Genomic DNA, 7406 nt, shown 5'->3' on the forward strand with positions numbered 1-7406 from the left:
TAACTTATTTTGATATTTAGGAAGCTTAGGAATTAATTGGAGGATTTATTCATGACTTGAAGTTGAGTTTTGAATTTTGATTTCTTCTTCTTTCTTGAAATTGCCGAATGGAATGTAGACGATAGAGAAGAAAGAGTTTTTGTTGCTTACCTTGGTTGCTTCTTGTAATTGTGATACAATCTTTTAGTATATGTTCCTAGGATTTGCAAATCTTGCAATATCTTCCTAACTAGGCTATTTTCCATGCTATATTGCTAGCTTAGTACCACCATTACTATTCATGACACTATTTGCTAGCTAGGTTATTATGCTCACTAGGTAGGTTACTATTTGGTTGCTAACCTTGGTTACTTTCTTACTTAGTTAGTTTGCATGGTTTGCATGGCTTGATACGTTCTGTTTATTGGCTTACGTGTTCGCTTATTCATTTTCATAATAAATCTTCGTAAGCGGTTCGCGGGATAAATCATTTCTTATACATCCTTTACGCTTTGAAGCCTTGTACTTGAGTTTTAATTTGTAGGATTTTAGATTCGTAATTGTATTGTGATTCTCGTATTCCTTGATGGTTCGTAGATACGGTCGTTTTACAAAGTTCGTTTTCTTCGAAAACTCATGGCATTTACATATACTTATTTGGTACGTATAATCACGTTATCGACTCAGAAATTAAATATCCCATGCATAACATAGTGTGGGCTAAAAAGTTTCCCCCAATTGTCAGGGTTACTATTCATCAAACATTTTAGAAAGTCTCAAAAATTCGAGTTATTACAGGGATTCTACTGGACAACTATACTAGCCAATGCAAAGGCTTATGTGAAGAAATGTGACAGGTTCCAGAGGCACGCTCCAATAGTACGACAGCCCCCAGAGAGGCTTACATCTATCAGCACACCCATCCCTTTTGCAATGTGGGGAATATATATACTTGGACCATTTCTTGTAGCATCGGGACGGAGGAAGTTCATTGTGGTAGCCATAAACTACTTCACAAAGTGGATTGAGGCTAAGGCACTAACCAAGATAACCACCATGCAAATTTCCCAGTTATTCTGGGAGAATATGATAAGCTGATTTGGGATCCCCCGCATCCTTGTCACAGATAATAGATGAAAATTTGATAATGTAAAATTCAGAGAGTATTGCAATGATAACAGCATAGAGCTTCGCTTTACCTCGGTTGCACACTTACAAGCAAACGGGTAGGCGGAAGTTGCAAATAGAATCATCCTTGATGGACTTAAGAATAGGGTTGGACGCTCGTGTACCACTTGGGCAGATGAGTTGCTTCCTATACTATGGGCATATCGCACCACCTGCAAAGTGACTACTGAAGCTACCCCATTTATGCTGGCTTATAGAGCCGAGGACGTGGTGCCCCTCAAAATCACCCATGAATCACCTAAGATCGAAGCTTATGAACCAGAAATCAATGAAGAAGGCATGAGGCTCGCTCTCGATCTCATTGACGAGGTTAGAGATGAAACCAACGCCCGCAATATAGAGCATTAACGAAGAGCCTCCCTCTATTACAATAGAAGGGTTAGAGAAAATGTTCTTTTAGCAAGGAGACTTGGTCTTAAGAAAGATTAAGGTATCAGGAGTTGAAGAGAAAGGGAAGCTAACCCCTAACTGGGAAGGGACGTATAAGGTCAATAAAACATTAGGACGAGGATCCTACAAGTTGAAAACCCTAAGTGGTGACAAAGTGCCTCATACCTGGCACGTTTCGAACCTGAAGGTTTATTATGTTTAGGACATGAAAGACATGTTACTAGAATTTAGTAGTAGATGGAGGAATAATGTGGACTAGTGTACGAGCATATAATGAATAAAAGTTTCGAAGGACCAAAGTACCGAAAATAAAAGACGAATATGAAATCAAACTACAAATGCAGGAGATCCTGAAGGATAATAAATCAAGTCACAATAAACAATTAGGTTACACACTGAAGATGTTCAAGTCTATGAAGGACCGCAAATAGATAACCGCTGAATAAAAGCCACACACGGTAAACAAAGCCATGTAAGGCCTAAACACTGAAGGACAATCTATAGTCCAAAATCAGATGATTAGCCAATAGTGGCAACCTCAGAAATAGCCCGAAGGCTAGGAAAGCCTCACAAATTTACCACATACGGGTAAGAGCTATGATAGAGCCAATGGACATGTCAACATAGCACATCTTATCATCATGGGTGTCCATCATCTTAAAAAAGTCTATTGACTATTGATAAATACTAAGAGAGCTCTAAAATACCAATCCTGAAACTTTCTCTCAAGTTTCTTCATCAATGCCTTCAAGGCCATGTGCTCACTCCTCAATTTTGCACTCTTAATGAAAGAAGTTGCGAAGTAGGCGTAGGCCTAATAAGAAAAAGATATTAGAAAACTAACTTTATGAAATGCATTTGGTCGACTAAAGTCTACACTACAGACTATAGCCTACCTAATAAGGCCGATCAGCCTCCGAAGAAGGCCCTTGACCGATTGGACATCCCTCAGAAAGGGCTACAACCGACCGACCACCAAGGGAGGCCTTAAGCCAGCCAGGATCCTCCTTAAATTTGAAGTATTGAATGTTATAAAAAGAAGGGATGTACCTTATACAAGGCATGAGTCCCGCACATCTCCACCTCAGGAAGCTGTTCACCTAATAAGAACAAATTTAACCAAGGGTAAATTAGGAGGAAGATAGGTACCCTCAATAGAGAAGCCTCTAAGGCCAACTTCAATAAGCTTTCTTTGAATTGTGAAGACCCATCACGAACACTATAGTTTATGTTCGAGGCCCGTCACGAACGTGACCGAGACATGTTATCCAAGAAAGCAAAAAATATTTCCCCCTGACCGATCAGAGGGGTCATGAATGGACCCCTTTACCAACCAGAGGAGGCCGAGTAGCCATCCATGAAGGTCTTCGACTGTCTAAATGGTCCTCAGATGAGGCCCCCACCCGGCAAGGCACTCCTCGAACAAAAAAGAGAGAAGAAAGTCTAAGGTATAAGTCTTAATCCAAGACTGATTACACTAAATGTAATGATTAGTAAAAGTATCATGGTAGTAGCAAAGTTTAGCTCTTAAACCAACACTTATGGCCATCTATATCCACGAATTGATATTGAGAAGATTGAAGTTCAAGAACTTCCACGAAACAAGGTCCCGGAGGGCCAAAAAGCTCTGGACATTGAGGTCCCGGTCGACCAGGGCCTCAAATGCTTGGTCTCCAGGCCGACCAAGAGTTCTTGGAACCGACTCCTCCATATGGAAGGGTTAGGTCGACAAGGACGTCCTCTTAAGAACATCTACAGACATCTGGAACTAATAGGGATGACCCTGAAGTGAAGGTTCTAAGAAAACCATGAACTAGAGCCGAGGGATGCTCCTGGTGAAGACAAGAACGTCCACGGAAACAAGTTTCTTGAAGAACAAAATGTTCATAGAACAAGTTTTATGAAGAAAAAGACCCTCACGAAGGTGATAGTCTGGCCTACCAAGAGTCTGTGACGCCTAGTCCTCCACAAGGAAGGGTTAGGCCGACTAAAACCCTCAGGAGGGAAATAAGTTTTGTGAAGAGTAGAATGTTCACGAGAACAAGTACAGAGCATTCACTAGAAAAAGTACAGAACGCCCATCAAAAAAATAGTAGGACATTCACTGCAGCAAGTTCGAAGAACGTTCTCCCCCCGGTCGACCAGGACCACCATGAAGGTGGCTTATTGTCGACCAAGAGCAGGATTGGCCGATCAGGCCACATGAAGGACTTATAGCCGACCAGGAACCCCTGTAGGGTTGATCCAGACCTTTCTGAAGGTTTTCTGGTGGAACTCCCCTGAAATTTCTTGATAATTCTTGAAAAATTAGGCGCCCAATGAGAACAAGTTTCATGAAAAAACAGAACGTTCACTAGAAAATGATCAGAAAATCCTGGCTGAGGCTATACACAAGTCGTTAGTCTTAACTGAGGATTTATTACACTAATCACCATGATTAGTAAAGCTTATAAAGGTTAGAACAAGATTAACTTTTGAGCTGAGTAAGTTCCGTGAAGGCCAGAGTGCTCACGAGTACGAGAACAAAACATTCTCCACATAACGGATCAGACTACTCACGAATGAAGCCTTGAGGCCGACCATGAGCCTCCTTAGTGTAATATCCCGTATTTTTAGAATTATTATTTGAATATATATATGTGATTTTATGATTTAGAAGGAATAAAATGGTGGATATTTTATTCCTATTTAACGAGTTGGTGTTATTAAATGTTAATGTGCTAATTGTTAAGGGTTATATCGATCCTTTTTAATTTATGAAAATATTTACTTAAATGTATTATTTTCAAAAGTTATTTGAAAGCCGATCTTATTGATATCGGTAAATTGAAATTATTTTATAATATCCAGAAAAATATCGTGTAATTATTTTCATCAATAAATAATTATTATGTAATTATTATGGGAATTTTGGTGAATTATCTGTTGATTGATATTTATATTTGGGTGTTTATATGTGATAATTTGTAAGTATTTTGATTTTTAATATGTCCAAAATAAAGTATAGATAATTATGGTATTTATCTGGTAGTTTTTGGATTGTTATATGATTTTATAAGGATACATAGATTTAATAATTATTTTTTGAGTAATTATAAAACTATTTTATAAAGCCGGGAATCGTCCAACTTCAACCGTTTTTGCGTTTTTACAACCCGGAACTCAGTTGGCATTTATAACACTTTATAACGCTCCGTAAAGCTTTGAATTGGTGTTTTTTACTCGAGTTATTGGTGTTTTAACGTGTTTTTGTAGTGTTTTTGCATTTCAGGCATTTATCAGGAATACAGGTGAATTGGCATTGTTTGGATGCTAATATGGTGTTGGGATGGTGTCTAGAATAAAGCCCGTGAAAAGACCAGCTCAAATCAGCAAGAAAAGAAAGAAGTCAGAAATTTCTCCAGAGAGACGGCGCGCCCGCGCCCAAAGAGCAGAATGTCAGCGCGCCCACGCAGGTGAAGCGCGCTGCTGCGCTAGGTCGGGAAAATTAAATCCTGTTTCTTCTGGAATTTTGATCCGTTGGACTTCTACTATGCATGGGCTGCTATATATACATAACTTATGTTCGTTTTACACAAGAAGACGTACCAGAGTTTAAGAAGAAGGCGTAAGAAGACCGTAGCGCACAATTCAACCAAGGTGAAGAAGATATAGTTCATGCTTGTGATTCTTTGTTTTAAGTTGTAACTTCTGATGCTAGTATTCTTATCCATGAACCCATACTCTTATTTCGTACTTGGTTTTAATATTTATTCAGTTATAAAGACTACGTTTATTATACCATGCTTTCATCGGAACCCACGTTGATTATGAGTCCGATTATGGGCTAATCGTTATCATGGAGTTCTAACGGATTTATTTATGGATTTCTTTAGTTAATTTGTTTCGATGCCTTAGTGTGTGGTGATTGTATGATAACCTAGTATTGGTTGTGCTTATTCGTCTTATGAGCGTCGCGAACTTATAAGATAGTGTGTTAATCTTTAATGAAGCGAAAGTGAATTTAACGGTTTAGAACTTGCCATGCTAACATAGGTTCGTGTATGTGATATGCATGATTCGTAGGTAATTTTAACCATCTTAATTTCCCTATATAATCACGATAGATAACTTGTGCATTAAGCCGTTATGTTGTCAAATTCTATACACATATAGGGTCTCAATATAATTGGTGTCTATTCAGCTTCTATCTCTTGTGTGAATGTCTGGTAGTATGGTATTCATACAACGAAAGTTGGCGTTTATCAGTTTCGTGTTATCTCATTAGTGTCATCACCATTATATGCTAAGGTAAAGAACGAAAAGGCTATTGAATGAAGTATTTAATGAAGTTAGAATCCCATGTTTGTGTCATATATTATTCATCTCTCTTTACTCTTTTAGTTTGTATTCTTTAGTACAATTACGTAGTTAATTGTAGTTATAAAAAACCTCAAATTGTTATTCGTCTTAGCATTGAATAATAGCCATACTAGTGTTGCATAGATATATTGATTATAATTAACCTAACCAGTCCCTGTGGGAACGAACTAGAATTTATTCTATATTACTTGCGATCGCGTATACTTGCATGAATATTAGCGCGTGTTCTAGCCCTAACAAGTTTTTGGCGCCGCTTCCGGGGTCTTCGGTGTTAATTTTTAGTTTATGTGTTTGTCATCATTGGTCATTAGAGTTCAGTGACTCGGACATTGTTAATTACTTATTTCCTTGACGTGTTTCAGGTAATCTAGCGAGCGTGTATGCATACGCGTTCTCGGTCTTGTAAGAGAACACTGGATCAAGCTGAGGAAGAAGTTGTAGTTTAGGAGAAAGTTGAAGAAGAGATCTTAGTTGAGAAAGATGAAGAAGTTCTTATTGCAATGAGAGAACCAGAAGCAAATCCAAAGGCTTTGATAGACTACTCTCAACCGAAGATCAATGATATTCAGTCTAACATTGTTCGACTAGCCATCTCGGCTAATACCTTTGAGATCAAGTCGAGCACGATTCAGATGATACATAACTCAGTTCAGTTTGGGGGTTCTCCGATAGAAGACCCCAACATGCATATCAGAGATTTCATCGAGATCTGTGCCACTTTCAAGTTCAATGGAGTTTCTGAAGATGCTATTAAGTTGAGGCTTTTCCCATTCTCTCTGCGGGATAAATCAAAGTGCTGGTTACATTCTCTACCACCAGGATCTATCACCAAATGGGAGGATCTTGCTCAAAAGTTCTTAACTAAATTCTTTCCTATGGCGCAGACTGCTGCAATCAGAAACACACTTACTCAATTTGCTCAGCAATCTGGAGAGTCTTTATGTGAGGCTTGGGATCGATATTAGGAGATGCTTAGGAAGTGTCCTCATCATGGGATGCCTGACTGGATGATCATTAACTATTTCTATAATGGTTTGGGTGCTACTTCTAGACCCATGCTTGATGCAGCATCATGAGGAGCCTTGTGGGCTAAAAGCAACGATGAAGCTTATGAATTGATTGAACTGATGGCTGTTAATGAGTACCGGAATCCTACTCAGAGACTATCTCGGGGCAAGGCAGCAGAAATTCTGGAGTTGGATGCAGCTACTGCTATAGCTGCTCAGCTTAAGGCTTTAACGATGAAGGTGGATTCTTTGGCTAATTATGAAGTTAATCAAATCACTAGTGTCTGTGAGCTTTGTGCTGGTGCCCATGAGACATAGCAGTGTGCTATTTCTAGTGAATCAACTCAGCTCGTGAGCAACTTTCAGAGGTCGCAGCAACCTGTGCCAGCCACTTATCATTCTAACAACCGCAATCATCCTAACTTTAGCTGGAGCAATACTCAGAATGCGATTCAGCAGCCTTATCAGCAGTATCCAGCA

The 7406-nt window shown here is 39.1% G+C and overlaps 1 non-coding gene across 1 annotated transcript; it reads right to left on the reverse strand.

The window, feature by feature from the left end:
- Positions 1-6809: 6809 nt before the first annotated feature.
- Positions 6810-6916, reverse strand: LOC141702779 (small nucleolar RNA R71). The gene has a single exon (XR_012567259.1). It is a non-coding gene; the product is annotated as a small nucleolar RNA R71 (small nucleolar RNA).
- Between the last annotated feature and the right edge of the window lie 490 nt (positions 6917-7406).

This window comes from Apium graveolens, unplaced genomic scaffold (assembly GCF_009905375.1).
Source record: "Apium graveolens cultivar Ventura unplaced genomic scaffold, ASM990537v1 ctg5677, whole genome shotgun sequence".
Taxonomy (NCBI): domain Eukaryota; kingdom Viridiplantae; phylum Streptophyta; class Magnoliopsida; order Apiales; family Apiaceae; genus Apium; species Apium graveolens.